This window comes from Opisthocomus hoazin, chromosome 9 (genome assembly GCF_030867145.1).
Source record: "Opisthocomus hoazin isolate bOpiHoa1 chromosome 9, bOpiHoa1.hap1, whole genome shotgun sequence".
In the NCBI taxonomy this organism is placed as follows: domain Eukaryota; kingdom Metazoa; phylum Chordata; class Aves; order Opisthocomiformes; family Opisthocomidae; genus Opisthocomus; species Opisthocomus hoazin.
In genome coordinates, this window is record NC_134422.1 from 19,345,290 (window position 1) to 19,362,694 (window position 17,405).

At 44.5% G+C, this 17,405-nt stretch overlaps 1 protein-coding gene across 1 annotated transcript in view; it reads right to left on the reverse strand.

Annotated features, from left to right (window-relative positions):
• The window catches only part of ITGB6 (integrin subunit beta 6), a 48,587-nt gene extending 34,603 nt beyond the window's left edge, over positions 1 to 13,984 (reverse strand). Inside the window, exons 1-2 of the mRNA XM_009934136.2 lie at positions 13,912 to 13,984; positions 10,451 to 10,571 (exon numbers count right to left, since the gene is read on the reverse strand). The gene's annotated coding sequence lies outside the window, so the exon portion shown is untranslated. The remainder of the gene's footprint in view (positions 1 to 10,450; positions 10,572 to 13,911) is intronic.
• Positions 13,985 to 17,405: the final 3,421 nt, after the last annotated feature.

Consider the following 17,405-nt stretch of genomic DNA (forward strand, 5'->3'; position numbering starts at 1 on the left):
GAAAGGGAAAGAGCACATACCAAGAGTAGGTCATGGGCAAGGCAAGAAAACCTAGGCAGGAAGCTGACAAGTGATTCTTGTTTTGAAACATCACCAGATACCTAGTGTACTATCTAAAGGTAAGTTGACCAGGAAATTCCACTATTAATTTAATGCTTTCTTGGCTTTAACTATCACACGTTTTAGAAGAGCAGAATCACAATCCGGAGCAGCCACGCTGATGTGGGGAGGGTGCGTAAAATCCTTTGGGGTCTTGGCATTGCTTAGTTTGACAGCAAGGTTCCCCTTCTGTAGAAGGTTTATAAGACAGTATCTTGTTTCGTTCACCCAAATTAGAAGCATCAATTCAATGAGAAATAACAAAAAGGTAGTTTACACTACAGACAGTTTTCATCAGCCATTACACTTTCATTTTGGAACAAATTCTGGTCTCAATTAAATCAGGGTTATGATTTATAGAAAACAGCCATTCATCTTTCAGTGTGGGCAATGCTGAACAATGCAAGTCTGTGGTTCTTTAAAAGATAATAATGTTTTAATAGGATAAAATCTTAAGTGCATTTTCCCCCATACCTGGTATTTATAGTACATGAAGATAGCACAGAAAGATATTCTGTTCATCACATCAACTTTTAACAAATTCACTGGCAAGTAACAAACATTGAATATTGAGGTACAGAAAGCAAGCAAGCTAATGCTGTGGATAGGGAATAAGAAATAAACTAAAAAACATTAGACTCAAGCTGAATTCCATTAATAACAGTGGCCTTTTTTTCTCTAGAACAAGAGTGCATCTTTTCTGGCACACTGAGCTGAATCCAGAGGGCGGCTTGGTGATAGATCTGTAAAGGTCCCAGAATGGCAAGTGTTTGCCTACAGAAGCGTGCCTCACCATTGGCTCATTCAGACCAAGAGATTACTTCATTTTAGAAAAAATACCAGCCTCTCCTGCAAATAGGTTATGAACTGATATAGCATAATTACACATACAGGGAGACCAGCCCAAGAGAAAACAGCAATTCTTTCCTTTTGTGCTAGACAAAACCTGGAAGAGAAGGCATGCTAGCCCCAGTGAAAGCTTGTGAGTCAACACAAGAGATCAGTATGTCCCAAGCTCATCAGAGTAAGGAAAATCTCTTTTAATTAGAAGCTGGAGAACTATCAATATGGAGGAGAAATGCTTGCAATGACCTCGCAGCCTCACACACAACTCAGCTCTTAATTCCCAAAGCTCTTCTCATACACACACTCACCCTGAAAGCCTGGAAAAATACAGAGCAATTTAAAGTCTGTATGTCCCACAGTCTGAGACTGTTCTCAGAACATTTACAAAGGTGGGGGGAAGTCTCTCCTGCACTTCAGAAAACACTTCTCTCTTCTTGCCCTTCATCTAAGAGTTTTGTGGGACTGGAAGCAGTGAGGTGGGTTCTCCCTTACCTCCATCATATACAGTGACGTTCACCTCCTCGGTGCATCTGTAAGAGGCGAAGGGCTACACTCCTTAGGTCAGAGGCAGGTTGCTGTGCATTTGAAACATCTGGTGACTTTATTCTCTGTCTGGTTGGCTTCCAAATCAGATCCGTCTAGAAAGGTCCTGACAATCTTTAATGGGGAACCAAAGTACACTTTCAAAGTTTCGGTCAAACTTTTAAACCCGAAAGATAACAACTGAAGAATGTGCAGAAGTCTACAGAATGAGTGGTTAAAGTACTTCCCTCCCAAAGAAGACATATGTTCTGTCGCTGCACAGTCAAGTGCTTCTGGGCTCTTGGGCCCACAGAAATGGAAGGCATTTTCTTCCGAAAAAGTCACGCAGAAATATATCCCTCCGCAGCCTGACAGACCCAGTTCCAAAGAACGGCAATGACAGATGTTTCAGAGGACGCACGTCAATTAGTTAAGCAATGAAGCCTAAAAAAAAGTTTCCACGCTCGAAACTTAGATTTATTTCTATGGAACTAGAGGTGCTTTGAGTAGCCACACAGCAGTGTGAATGTCCTGCAAACAGGACAATGCAGCACAGACAGAAACCATGCACAAACACAGCAACGATACCAAAGGACTGTCCTGTCTCTGCTTTTGCTGCAGCATAGGTCCTGGCCATGCTTTAGGAAGAGCTGGCAAAAACATTTCAAGGGGAAGCAACAATCCCTAACAAACAGTTATAATTTACTGGGGAAATTCACAGTGATGGTGATGAGTAATTTTCACTTGAAATTTTTTTCTAGATACAAAACAATAATATCACCTATCAAATCACTGTGTAAAATAAATAAATGCATTTGGATTTATGCATTTTAAATGCCAGATGATACTATTTGCTGCCTGAGTGAGAGATGGGTATGGCTCCAACAGAAAATGGCATCAGTCCAAAGACACCTCTGCAAGCATTTGGGTCCTGTATAAATGACATGGAGCCTGCGGTAAGCGAAGATCTGAGTGTGCAGTGACTGAGCTGCTTCACGCCAGCTCCCACGTTTTGGGGTGTGCCAAGATCAGACCCTGCTAGGGGCCTAGGACCAAAACACTGCTGTGCAGGGCGAGCCACAGAGCCCCCCACGATAGGGGCAGGTGTCTGTGAAGGCCAAGGCCTCGCTTGCTCTTCTTCTCCAGGTGTTGTTTGCAAGCACCGCTACGCGCGATGAAGAGCGGCTTTCAAAGAAGATGAGGGGTGTCTGTAGCTCTTTCCAGCAGGTTGTGGGAGCCACAGAGCCACACGGAGGAAAGGAATTTTTCCCCTTCAGCTCCAAGCAAAGCGGGGTGTTGGGGATTCATGGCTCAGGCCATGATTCATGCTCCGGTCTCCTCTCGTTTCCGGGGCAGCGCGCTGCTGTTAGACCAGGGCAGAGAGTGAAGTCAACAACCCACCTCTGAACAAACAGAGAGGAAGGAGAGGAAGAAGGAGGAATTGCTCACCAACTGCAATGAACAGCAGGCAGGCAACCCCGGGTGTTTTCAGCTCGTATTTACCTTGCCTGCAGCTCTGCCCCAGCTGGTTCCAGCCAAGGGCGTGAGCAAACCTTTGTCCTTGGTTTCCTTTGCATGGGTGAGCACCTTGAAAGATTTGTTTGCTTTTTGAGATTTGAATACGCTCTTACACTCAAAACAAACTAATCTAGCCTCTGAACTGCAGCAGGGCTCAGCTGGAACAAGTGGGAAAATCATGTGGCATTCGAGCAGGCTGCCAGCCAGCCAGCCCACAGCACCCAAAGCATGCCAGGGATTTCCACACAGCCTCTCAAACCTGGCCTCAGTTTCTGTTTGCTTTTCGCAGTTAGATGGTACACGTTGTTCTCCCTACGCTATAAAAGCCCGATGCTGGGGCAGAGCAAGGACCTCTGTTCAGTGCCAGGGCAGGGCTACAGACACTGATGGTGGGAGCTGCACTGAGCACTGGCTCCACAGCTCCTCAGACCTCCGGCACTGCAGTGGGAGAGCTTTCTGTAACTTATTCCCTTCGGATTAATGCTGAGGGCCAGCTGGACCCGCTGTCCCCGTTAGAGAAGGGCCAAAGTGAGCCCTGAGACAGGCGGGCTGCAGTGGCACCCAGAGAAACGCGGAGCTTTAGCACAGCCCTACAGCAGGCTGGGCCAGGCGGCAACACAGCGGGAGGACCTGCTTTTGAAAAAGCTGGTAGGGTTGTGTAAACACAATGTATTCAGGCCTGATTTATCCAGATGTAAATTCTAAAATACTGAGCTGCAATTAAAAGACTTGTAAAAAGTGATTCCACTCTGGTCTTACACACAGAAAATAAATTTATCTTACAGTTGACCTTGCTGTACTTAGACCTACAGAAGTCCAGTGCTTTGCTGCAACGCAGGGTTTGAATAAGGTTGATCTACAATAACCAAAGCAGATAAGCATCTTTAGCTCAGCACCCAAGCAGCTGCTAAGCGCTGAGGAAAATGGGCTCAGACCCTGCCTGAAGCCCGCCACGTTTCCGCAGCCTGCCAGGAGCTGTTGTGAACTTGGCCAGCACGGTTTCTATTCTCAGCCACGCCAGCAAGTGCAGGCTCCTTCTGGGAAAAGAGCAGGATTTGGGATTTCAGGAGCCTTTTGCGCAGAGTGCTGCCATCTTATGGCTACTCTGCTACTCTGGAGTAGAGAAATTAACTACCTACAGAGAAGAAAGATGTCCCGGTACTAGCAGCCCTTTTGCCTTTTAGCGATATTTTGCCTTGCTACATATGTAAGAACCTTTGGAGTCATTCATATCTTTGTTTAACAATTCGGGAATTTCTGTTCGACTAGAGTTACAATTTCTTGTTAGCAGGCATTTTTCAAATTCCTGTCGCATCTCTCACAGCAAACCGAACATTACTTCTAGTGGCTTTGTCATAAGCTCAGTTACATGATTCTGAAATGTCAGAGATTGTTTCCAGTACAATTGTCGGTACAAATTATTACTATGTTTTGAAAATCTTGCCTTATTGCTCTGTGTGTGTTTCTTATGGAAGTAGGAAGGAAATTTAAACCAACAGTGTCCACTCACATCTAAACAGAAACATTGGAAAAACAACCTTATATAGAACAATTAATACTTCTACAATTTTTCTTAAAGAACTGGTAAGAATTGTCAGTAACATATATCTCACTAAAACCATGCAAGACTATGAACATGTAAACAGAACCATCTCTAAGTAAAAATAAAACCAACTAAATCAATTCCAAGTATTTTGGCTGAGTAATGCCAAAAGGAGAAGGCAGGGCAAATTTTCCTTAACAATGTTTTCCAGGAGTTCAAAATGGTTGGTCATGTAAATATTGTCAATAATATTTGATCCACCAATACTTTATGCTGCTTATCTCCTATGCTTGCAACAGCATTGCTGTGTGGTGGTTGGACACTAAGAATTACCAATTACACAGAATTACCATAATTTTAAACCATTTTTTAAAAAATTTAATTCTTAACATTTTATAGCACATCAACATGTCACAGGAGGCCATAGAGTCACACTTTGTATCTAAACCAACAAATCAACAGAAATTTCAAAGCATGCTATTGCCACAACAGTACAAAGCAGAGGGCACAACACTGCAAAGGATCTCACAGATACTGAAGACAGGGCCTTTCACCTTACACAACTGTGTTAATGAACTTATGAAAACTCCATCATAAGACTACTCAGACTGTTTAACTCTCTGGCAGAGAGGCAAATAGAAAGCGTCTCTACTCACCTTTACAGCATATGCAAGAACTAGGTGAATTCTGTATTATCCAATTTGCAAGCAAGTCCCATTTTACTGTGATACCCTCACCTACAGTGGTTTGTTCCTGGCACTCGTACTAGAAGACTGTTTCGGAGACTTCACTCTTCTCATGACTGGAAACCTACTCAGCTCCAGCCTGGATGGACTAATTTTCAATTTATATCCATTTGTTTTAATGACCACATTGTCTGGTAACTTAAATAACTTCTTTCCTTTCATAGTATTTGCCCTGCCCTTCTTTCCCCTCCCCTTGATGTATTTATAGACAGCAATTGTATATCCCTCATTCTTTTTTTTTTTGTCCAGTACTACTTCTCTGCATTTCTTTCAATGCTCTTTCCTAATTATGGGTGACAGTACTCTACAAGAGCTTTGACCAGTGCCGCCAACAACAGTGACTGTACTTTTGTACCCCTCCTTAAGGCTCCTGCATTGTACCTAAGGAGGAATATTTTTGCCTTTCCTATGGCTCCAGCTCAGCTCTCTCATCATCCTTTATGACTGACCAAGATATTATGTATTTTCTCTTGCCCAAATGATAACCCACAATTTATAACAGAAATTATTTCCACCTCAGTTTGTGTGTGATCTGGCACCTGTGCTATTAAATCATACCCCACACCTCCAGCTCTCAAGTTCCCCCACATTGTGTATATAATGATACAGATATTTTTCTCACCTGACCATGGCACTTCTAGCAGCAATGAAAGTATTAGTACTCTTAGGGACTAGCTGAAATTGTGATGCTTGAAAATCTCTACCCAACTTTTAGGTAGCCCAGTAATTCCCTTTCCAGAGCAGATGGTACCATACATACATTTCCTCAGGCCTAATACATTGTATTAAACATTTATTGCTTTCATTCTATTTTCTCCATTTTTTTCTTCACACCCTTATTTGTTCCTTCTCGCAAAAAATGTGTACAAAATTTCCATATTACTAAGGTCAGATTAATGAAGCTGTAGATGTGAGGTCACTTTTTCCTCCGCTCTTCTCTCTCCTTTGTTTTGGCAGATCTTTTAAGAAAAACTTGCTCCTGTACTTGAAATTTATTTTGCTTATTCTTTCAGCATCTTAAGATGGATAGCAGACATCATTCCACTATGGTCCTATTACACTCTGGATTTACTTCTCAAGTTTGTGAATGTGAGCTTTTATTTCTACAGATTCTGCCCATCTTGATTCTATTTTTCTCCATGAACTATACGATCACCTTCACAGAAAAGAAGAAAAAAAATTTATTTGGTTTGGGCAGTATCTACACAAGCTTTAATCTCTAAGCCATCCTCGTCACATAGCAGACCCCCTTTTATTTGTGTGGTAGAAGAAATTTTAAGTCTTTCAAAATTTGTTTACAGATGGTAAGTCTGTAAACTTGACAGATCTGTCTGCACCCTCTGCTCTTGTTTCCCAAGATACCATTTTCATTGATGATCTGGTATGGTGAGATTTTCTTCCCCTATGACTTTCACTCTCTTTGCTCATTCCCAATATTTCTTTGTTTGAAGGATTTATTCACCCAATAAGGTGCTAACACCCTTCGCTGTCTACTTACAGTGCAAAGTGTAGATTATTAAAATACTATTTAAAGAAATTCTAATACTCGGATTTGGAACCTTCATCCACTTGACATCACTAATTAGTTTCTTTAGGTACAACACTTCAGAAGGACAAATTTTGAGAAACTAACAGGCCTATTCTTGTTTATTCTTTCACTTATTTTCATTTTAATGAAGTTGAGATAACTTTAGCTAGGTTATTTTCTACAGCCAGCTGCTCTATGTCATCACTACCTAACAAAGACCACCTAGAATAGCATCATAGTAGTCCATTGACTGCTTAGTGATGAAATCTGCCAGCTATTACACCCTAGAATAACTGGCTCTACCGCTATCAGTAACAGAATCACACAGAATCACAGAATCACAGAATAGTAGGGGTTGGAAGGGACCTCTGTGGGTCATCTAGTCCAACCCCCCCGCCGAAGCAGGGTCACCTACAGCAGGCTGCACAGGACCTTGTCCAGGCGGGTCTTGAATATCTCCAGAGAAGGAGACTCCACAGCCTCCCTGGGCAGCCCATTCCAGGGCTCCGTCACCCTCAGAGAGAAGAAGTTCCTCCTCATGTTCAGACGGAACTTCCTGTGCCTCAGTTTGTGTCCATTACCCCTTGTCCTGTCACTGGGCACCACTGAAAAGAGCTTGGCCCCATCCTCCTGACACCCACCCTTCAGATATTTGTAGGCATTTATAAGGTCCCCTCGCAGCCTTCTCTTCTTCAGGCTGAACAAGCCCAGTTCTCTCAACCTCTCCTCGTAGTGGAGATGCTCCAGTCCCCTCACCATCCTTGTAGCCCTCCGCTGGACTCTCTCCAGTAGCTCTTCATCCTTCTTGAACTGGGGAGCCCAGAACTGGACACAGTACTCCAGATGAGGCCTCACCAGGGCAGTGTAGAGGGGAAGGAGAACCTCCCTTGTCCTGCTGGCCACACTCTTCTTGATGCACCCCAGGATCCCATTGGCTTTATTCTTATTTCTGAGCAGTCAAAATCTCCTGCAGTGGGACAATGCTTGGAAGTTTCTCTTTCCTGCTCGCAGTCATCTGTGTTAGATGTACGTCTAACAGTTCCTTAGCAGTCCTTCAGCAGACCTTTAGTTTGACAAATTCCATTCTGCCCACACCACCTCTCTCTGCCTCTGTAGGCGACTTCATTGTTACTGACTGATGCCTCTGTACCCCGTTTTTCTTTCTCATTTCCTTAACAGTCTACACATTGGTTTAAGCGCATTGCAGTCATAGATTATCCATCCACTATACTTCACTATTCCTGGGAGGTTCGGGGTCATCCAGTTCTAGCCCGCATCTGCACGCCATTTTTGTACACAGACATCTTGGCTCATCTTCTATGATAATGTGCAAATTTTTTAAATTACATTGCTCACATCCCTTTTATTTCTGACATCCAGGCCACTCGCATCACATTCCCACTCATGTCAGTACTGATTTTTCCTGTCTATTTTGCTTCCATTTGATAGTTCTTTCTCCCCCACATATTCACCGCTTTCTGCTTTTCAGAACCAGGTGTGTAAGTTAGTTACAAGTGTCTCCCAACCTGCTCTCCTATTTCCTAGCTTACAATCCTTTTACTGATTATACTGATACAGAAATATATATTGTTATCATGTATTATTTTGTAGTATGCTACATGATGCAATCATATTATACTATATTGCTATCAATTATAGCAACCTTGGTTCCAGAAAAATGGAGTTCATCTAGTTTGTGTGAAAAATCCTCTTCCTTCTAAAAAGTTAAAAGTCTTACAACACTCCTCATAACATCAATTCTTAAGACATCTGCTGCTCTTTATTATCCTGCATGCTTTGACACACCCTCTTCAGGAATGAACACTGCAGTGGGAGCTTTTCCTTCAGGACAAACCTATTTGTACAGATTTTCCCTGTTTCATGTTCTTCTCAGTGCTCCCTCCTTCTGTCTTTTGTCCTACAATGTGAGCTGGTAGAAAGTTGTATTTCATCCCAGAGATGACTGCATTCCCACAGATGCTAAAATGGCTTCCGTTTTATAAACAGAATAAATAATAAAACTGCATCCACATACTGTGGGTGCATCTGGCTAGAATAAAATCATTTTAGCTTGAAATTATGCTGTAATAGTACTGCTGACTTTACATTTATGGGGCCGTTTCAAAATAGCTTCAGTTTAAATAAATGTGTTTTTGAATGAAAGAGGTAAAGTGAGAGCTTGAATATACTTTTGAACTTGTGTAACTATGTGAGGTGTCTCATCAGTTCTCCTGGAGATATTTTAGTCACTAGGAGTTAATCATTACCTGCAACCATGTGAAAAACCTATTCAAAGGCAGTCTACAATACAGTGTTGTGTTAGGGAAGAAATGCAGACACTGAGTCATAGCTGTCAGTTATTCATTACACTTCAGTCAGTTATAGTGTGATTCTTTCCAAGGTATGCGTGCTTTTGATTTACAGTAAGATACTGATCTGGTGGATGAGACTCTCTCAATTAGAGCAAGACCCTGCCCACCCTCATCAGGAGGGATGTTTGAGTGTCTAACTACCATAGGTCACTACAAAATTTTAAAACTATACTGAAAACATACATAAAAGAGGCTAACAAGTTAACATTATTTTGGAAGAGGCATCTGAATGCTGTTTTAGATCAGAGAATAGTAGCCATGCTCAGTAATGCCTGTGAGCAACAGGAGACACCAAGGAAGAGTTCCAACAGGCCAAACACTGGTGCCACGGTTGCACGCGGGACCGTGCCAAGCTGTGGATGTGGTTGTAAGCAAACCTCCAGGGAACAGCGAACATGGGTCTAGGGTGAACACACAGGAGGTGACTCGCTCTGCGTTTTCTGTAGACATGGGCAAGAGCAAACTGGTTCCTAACTTGGGCACATCAGGCGCGTACTGCTACACAGAAGTCAGTCAATTCAACACATTCTTTGTTCATTGTATCTTTCGGCTGTCTTTCTGGGCTTTAAAGCTTGGGAGGCTCCTCTCTTGCTCTGTAGTGTGTGAACTTTCTTGCATGTAGGAAAGAAAAAAAACAAACAGCACCTTTTGCCTGTGTCGTATTAACCCAACGATGAAAGGGGATGGCAACATCACCTACAAGTCAAAATCATGGTAACAATTTCAAGCCAGATTATCTAATAAATAGTGCCAGCAGTAGACTGAATATGCTAATTATGTATTACTATTATTACTTTCCATTACTGTCAAGTGGGAAGTACATATTTATCATGCTCACATGATGCCATCATTTTCGGTCTCATTCTGTGAAAGTTCATCAATATTTACAGTTTTAAACATACATGAAAGCAAACAAAACCGTTGAAGTTATTTATTCAGACTGTGCTGACACACAACTACTCATGATGCCTGCACAGTCACGTTATTGACAAAAACACTCATTTTTACTGGGTATTGTTCATCATCAATTTGCTCATGTGGAGTAAAAAAGCCTATTTTTCCTTCATCCTGAACTGATATTTATGTTCTTATGTGTTATCATCTGATTCATCCTTACCACTTTTATAGGATTATTTTTCTTTTCTTCCCTTGCTGCTTCAAAAACCCCCTTTTAGATTTATTTGCTATGCTTGTGTTGAGCAAGGATAGTTTGATTTAGCTTGTGCTTCCGAACTTACATATTAACAAATCTTTCAAGACTTGACCTTTTGCTTACATTTTTCTAAGTTCAGAGTCTTCACAGTGTATCGTTGTCTTTATGAGCCTGGTACCGTGCTGCTTCTGTTGTTACAGTGATGCTTGAGGAAGATTGTTCCCTGGAAGAAGCTGCTCCTCTCCTGCAACCAGAAACAGTCCAGTCTCAGGGTCAGAAAGAGCATCACAACTCCAACCCGGGCAGCCTTCCTGGCTGAAGAAATTCCCAGCTGTTGTGGGAGAAATCTGTCAACCTCTTTCTGTTTATAGTGTTTACTAACACTCTGAATAATGGCACAGGCATCACAGAGGCCTTGACTCAATTCTACAAGGGCAGAAGGTAAATATTGCCAGAAAAATAACAGCCTCTTGCTGGGAACAGGGGATTTCCAAATCTGAGCCTGAAAGCCTGGGTGGAGGGCAGCCAAGCACATGAGGTGGGGAAGGCAGGGAAAGGTCAGAGAAGAAGCAAAGCTTGCTGGAGCTGATTTTAAACAACCGTTTGATGTATTGGCTGTGGTTTTAATACCCTTTGCTACTGGATGAGAGGAATAGCTGCTAGCATGGCACTGTGGGACCAAAGGGGGCAAGAAGCATCTTCTGGTGATGAAAAGGCTCATCATTAAAAGTAGGTTTTCTGCCCTGGGGAAGGACAGCAGCATTTGCAGTCCTACCCTCTAGGCCGTTCTGCTAAGGGAAGAAAAAACAGTCTTTATATGACCTTAATAAGACACGTCTGCAGACACAGCCAGGAGGCTTTATCATAGAAGCGCTGTTCCTAGGTAGTCTGGCTGGCTCTCATTTCAGGGGCAGCTAGAACGAAATGAAACCTCATTTTGATCAGGCTCTACCTTCCAGCTGACAAGCCTGCAGATGGACAAGTATTGCCTTGTCACAGCCTTCAGGCTGTCAGGGTGCCAGCAATGGGAAACAAACCCTAAAGGAGAAACCTGGCCTCAGGTTCGCACCTCTGTACCCCCAAGAAAATGATGAGAACTGCTGCAAGAGCAGCTCTGCTCCGGCTCTGCCAAACTCACCCCTGCCGCTTCGGTTGTTGCTGGAAGAAAGTGCTGAGCAAGTGTATGGGGACAATCTGATGCATTAATTTGTGTCTTCTTATACATGGATACCAGAAAGCAAGTCAGATGAGAGTTCTGAGTGCCATTGAGATGCTGGTCAGGTCACAGAAGTTTCATTTAAGAGACATGTTCCTATCTTCCTAAACTTTCAAAATGAAATGTTGCGAATGACAGGACAGGCATCTTATGAATTTCTCCAAGCCCCTTCAGTCTTAACAGATAGTGTGAATGTTTTAATTAAAGCTTTGACAGAGAAGTAGATCAGTACTACTGTATCATTTTCCTTTCACAGCATGCTGCAGCAAGCTGATGCAGATTGCTAGGTCGATGAGATGTATCAATATTATAAGACACACCATGTGTCAGCCTGAACACATTAAAGGCTGATGTTAAATTTTAACATAGCTCATGAATCACTCGAACTTATTCAGCCACCCAGAATTAATACAAAAAGTATGAGTAACTTGGAGGTTTTTTGTTTTGTTTTTATATAAGCAGGAGGATGAGACACCTGAACAAAGGTTCCGATGAGACAACAACTTTAACTCTGCTCATGTAGAAATGGTTCAGACTTTTAGATCCCGACGCAGAAAAATCTACATTTGCATTTTGCTGAAGACCTCACCATAGCTTTCCGAGAACTAAAATTTTGACAAATTTTATTTTGGGGGAGCTCTTTAAGACCATCAAGTCTGGGAAAAGAAAAAATAAAAAAAAAAAAATCTGTGTAGACATAAAAAAACCACCCTGCTTTTAAAAAAGTTGTACTCTATATCTCCCAAAGGAAGAACAAGTAATGTTCAAATTGAATGCTACTTTACTCAGTTGTTCTTTTTTTGACCATTTATTGTTGTGGTTGACTAAAGTTGCTTACAAAGGTGTCCAACTATAAAGATCTCAACCACACAACTCAGTCACTGAAATGACTTAGTGCATTGAGTAGTCGTTGACTTTACTGGCACTAATGAGGACTGTATGCCCTACGAATTGTAATAAATATTTACATGATCTTGCATACTTTGTACAATTTGTTATGATGATTCAACATTCTTTATCTGTCTTTGTTTTTGCTGATTTTATTTTGTGTATAGCTCACCTCTATCTAGACCAACACACAACTCATTATAAAAAGAAGCTTAATCATACCTAGACGAGCAAGTTCACCTAAGCAAACAGGTGATGTTCTCTACTGCTTCTCATCAGATTAACAGTTTCCCTTTCTATTTCAGTAGCATAGAAATATTCTGTTCTCAGGAAAAAAGCTTTCTTTTTTCCTCCTTATTGTAGGCTGTGTGTTGATGAAGTATCTGATGATGACCTTCACTGTGGACTATTATTCAATGTACTTGCTGCAGTAAGATTACTCATCCACTTTCTGCACATTTGTGGTGAGCCTGTGGTACCTCGCAACCTGTGTCTGCCACTGGGGCCAGCACAGAAGCCCTCGCAGAGCTCTACAGCTCTGCCAGAAGGAAGAGCACCGGGTTTTGGCATCCTTAATAGCAGTAGCTCTATAATGAAAGATCATCGTTCAAAAATGGCCCAGTCATCAAAGATGGTGGCACAGCAAAAGAAGCGCTGAGATCATTGCAACCAGTGACGCAAGTAACAGGTCTATTCATAGCAGCGCTTTTCCCCAGGGGATGGTGTCTTGCGAGCAACTTCATTAACTGCTGACAGCAGACAGACTGCGCTGCGCTGGGAGTGAAAGGGAGACACTCATCAGATGGCCCCAGCCACAGCTGAGGAAATGCACAGAAGAGATAACTGCCAAGTGTGGTGCTTTCCTCACGGCTCAGAACTTAGTCACATCCCCAGATTTTAATGCTCTATTCCTTTCCTTTCGGTAGGGCAAGCTTCTTGTGTACAGGCTCGCTGTCTGCACAAAAGGCGCTGCTGTCGACTCAACGCGCCCTTGGAAACTTCCCCGGCCATGGAAGGTGGGGTCCGAATTCCAAATCAGTTGCTAATTGTAAGGAAAACCCCCGAATATCTTGGCATTTGCTACTTTTAATAGTCAGAAGAAGCCACCTACCAAACCTTGTTACCTGTCATTCAATGCTATGCTGCGTTTGACCTCTCACACTGCCCGCAATAAAAACTGCAACACTGTGTGGCCAGCAGGACATGTGCTCCCTTTGATGTCTCTAGCACATTTACTCACAGAAATGGGGTCACACAGCCCAAACAAGCTATACCCTTGGAACCAGGGATCCCCAGGAATCCTCCATCAGCTTAAAAACGTCCATCCCTACCAAACCAACCTTGAGGTGCCTGAAGGTGCTCTCCCCACTTAAAAAATCATACTGACAGCTAAAAAGCTGATAGCTGAAACACAAGATTTTCTACACACAATTACTTCCTACTTTGCTCCAAAAATATACAGAAAAACCTGTCGCCTTACCTCCCGTTCCCCAGTACACTTGAGCATTTTTCGGGTGCAGAGCAGACTCTCCCACACTGCAGCCGCCCTTGCGCCGCAGCTCAGCTTCCCGCTGGATCACAAGGAGCTTCTCTTTCCCTGCGTGGCAGCTGCCTCGCTCCTTGCCAGCCCTTCAGCCAAGCCTCCTTTTTTGAAAGCACACCACCGTCCCGCTCCTGCTAACTTCGGTTTTCTCTGTGAATTCTCCAGGCTCACTGGGCGTCCATGTTTCAAAGATTAATACCTCGACTATTGGCTTTCTTTAGCAGGTTGTCTGCTCTCCAAACCCTATCTCCTCCAGAAAGTTTAAAGAAAACTGGCCTAAAATGCCATTAGTCAAAAGTTCTGTTCTTCCCAGAGGAAACACTAATAGTCCTTCATAACCAAGCAGGCTATTTATTGGAATGGTGACAGTGTGTCTAAGCCCACAGTACAATGAGCATGAGGCAGTCCACACGAGACATGATGATAGAGGCTGTTCATAAAATCAAAACTGGAATTCATGTGCTATATGTCAATAGTGACTTAAGCAACCACTTTCTTTCCTCACTCCAGAAGGAAGAAATATAAGCCCTCTTAGCACAAGGATGCATAGCACAATGTCACCGGAACAATTAATCCATTATTTTAAAGAGCAATGTTGAAGCTATTTGGATTTTTTTAAAGCTTTGTATTTATTATAATCCTAATCCACTCTCTGCAATGCAGTGCTCCCACCCCTCGCGCATTTGGTTTCTCCCCAAGTCCCACACACTTTCTGAAGATGCTTCTTCCCCATAAACTGCATTGCAGGTTCATCTTAACAGAAATAAAATTAGGTCCTTTGAGCTGAGTAGCAAACACAATTAGTTTGGGATAAACAACAGATGAATCCCAGACAAGCCCCAGCCCAAACCAGAAGCTGCAGGGAGGCAGAATTATCTTCGGGTATGAGTGAGGAAGCACCTGTAGCAGCCATCTTGCAAATCAGAGCAGCAAACAGCTGTAACACCCTCTTCCAAGGTACGGAGTGGGAAGTTGAGCGTAAGGAACAGAAGCATCCTAGTGCATACATCATTCCCCTGAGGGAGCACTGCAAGGGAAGGGGAAGCACCCAGAAAGCAGGTGGGGGGGAGACAAGGATCTAATGTAGGGTTAGGGAAGCACTTAGTGGTGGATTGGAAAAAACTGAGAAGAGGCAGGAAAGGGCATCACTTGGAGCAGGCCTGGGAACTGCGGTGCCTGGGGCACCCTGTGTTAGCCCAGCAGGGTCAGCAGCCCACTGGCCCCTTTCCCAGGGCCAGGCTGCCCTGTTACAGGGGAAAAGGAGACCAGGGCAGACCCCATGGGCCTCAGTCCCAGCTGGGGACCCCTCGCCATCAGTACTGCCACTTCCCCTCTACCTGCAGTAATGAATATTAAGCAACCACCCCATCCCTGCAAGACCAAGGTGGGAAGATAACAACCAGCTCATGCTCCACCCCTGCTCATCAGGTCCATCCCACCCTGCCTGAGGCACAGCCCTTTGGGCTGAGGCACACTGGTGGGGAGGGGATGGGGCCCCATGCTGGTTCTCCCTGTGCTGCAAGGGCGTGGGATGTGCTGCTGCAGAATCACAGAATCATTAAGATTGGAGAAGACCTCTAAGATCATCAAACCCAGCCATCAACCCAACACCACCATGCCTACTAAAGCATGTCCTGAAGTGCCACATCCACACATTTTTTGAACACTTCTGGGGATGATGACTCCACCACTTCCCTGGGCAGCCTGTTTCAATGCCTGACCACTCTTTCAGTAAAGAAATTTTTCCTAATATCCAATCTAAACCTCCCCTGACTCAATTTGAGGCCATTAATAAACACCTTGTATTGTCCTCTCCCCCTCCCTGCCTTCAGAGAAATTAAATCCCTCAGCAAAACTTCACTTACCTTGTGCCTGCAGGTGACTCCCACCAGCGAGCTGGTGGCACAGCTCCTGCAGCAGCTGCGGGGTCCCTCAGAGGGTGGGTGATGTGGGATGGTGCAGGGCAACCCTGCAAAGCTTTGCCCTACCCCTGCTCCACTTGGTGTGTTCCCTGTCCTCAGACGGGACCAGCTGTGCTGCAATACCATGCTCAGGCAGGACCATGCCTGGAGAGCAGTCGCCAGGGAGGTACACTGTGGTGACTGCTGGAGGTTACTGCTTTAATGTCAGTGTCACCCACGCCTGTGTCTGCTTTTTTGGCAGAAAGTTGCCTTGGGCTGGAGATGGCTCTGCATTCAGCGCAGCCTGGGTTGGGGTGTGAAAGGACAGTGGTGGGAGGCAGTTTCACAGAATCACAAAATCACAGAATAGTAGGGGTTGGAAGGGACCTCTATGGGTCATCTAGTCCAACCCTCCTGCCGAAGCAGGGTCACCTACAGCAAGCTGCACAGGACCTTGTCCAGGCGGGTCTTGAATATCTCCAGAGAAGGAGACTCCACAACCTCCCTGGGCAGCTTGTTCCAGTGCTCCATCACCCTCAGAGGGAAGAAGTTCTTCCTCATGTTCAGACGGAACTTCCTGTGCCTCAGTTTGTGCCCATTGCCCCTTGGTCTGTCACTGGGCACCGCTGAAAAGAGCTTGGCCCCATCCTCCTGACACCCACCCTTCAGATATTTGTAAGCATTTATAAGGTCCCCTCGCAGCCTTCTCTTTTTCAGGCTGAACAAGCCCAGTTCTCTCAACCTCTCCTCGTAGGAGAGATGTTCCAGTCCCCTCATCATCCTCGTAGCCCTCCGCTGGACTTTCTCCAGTAGCTCTTCATCTTTCTTGAAGTGGGGAGCCCAGAACTGGACACAGTACTCCAGATGGGGCCTCACCAGGGCAGTGTAAAGGGGAAGGAGAACCTCCCTCGTCCTGCTGGCCACACTCTTCTTGATGCACCCCAGGATCCCATTGGCTTTCTTGGCAGCCAGGGCACACTGCTGGCTCATGGTTAACCTGTCGTCCACCAGGACGCCCAGGTCCCTCTCCGCAGAGCTGCTCTCCAGCAGGTCCACCCCAAGCCTGTACTGCTGCATGGGGTTGTTCCTCCCCAGGTGCAGGACCCTGCATTTGCCTTTGTTGAACCTCATCAGGTTCCGCTCTGCCCAGCTTTCCAGCCTATCCAGGTCATGCTGAATGGCAGCACAGCCTTCTGGTGTATCTACCACACCTCCCAGTTTGGTGTCATCAGCAAACTTGCTGAGGGTACATTCTAACTCTTCATCCAGGTCGTTGATGAAGAAGTTGAACAAGGCTGGGCCCAGTACTGACCCCTGAGGGACACCACTAGTTACCGGCCTCCAACTAGACTCAGCGCCGCTGATGACAGCCCTCTGAGTTCTGCCATTCAGCAGAGGTGTTTCAGAGGGGAGGGAGAAGGGGAACAAATGACAAGCAGGAAGAGCTACAGGGAGTCGTGCATGGCTCCAAAGTGGAGCTGATAAGAGAGGCAATAAGGTCAGAGTGGGAGTAGTAGCTTATACTGTAAG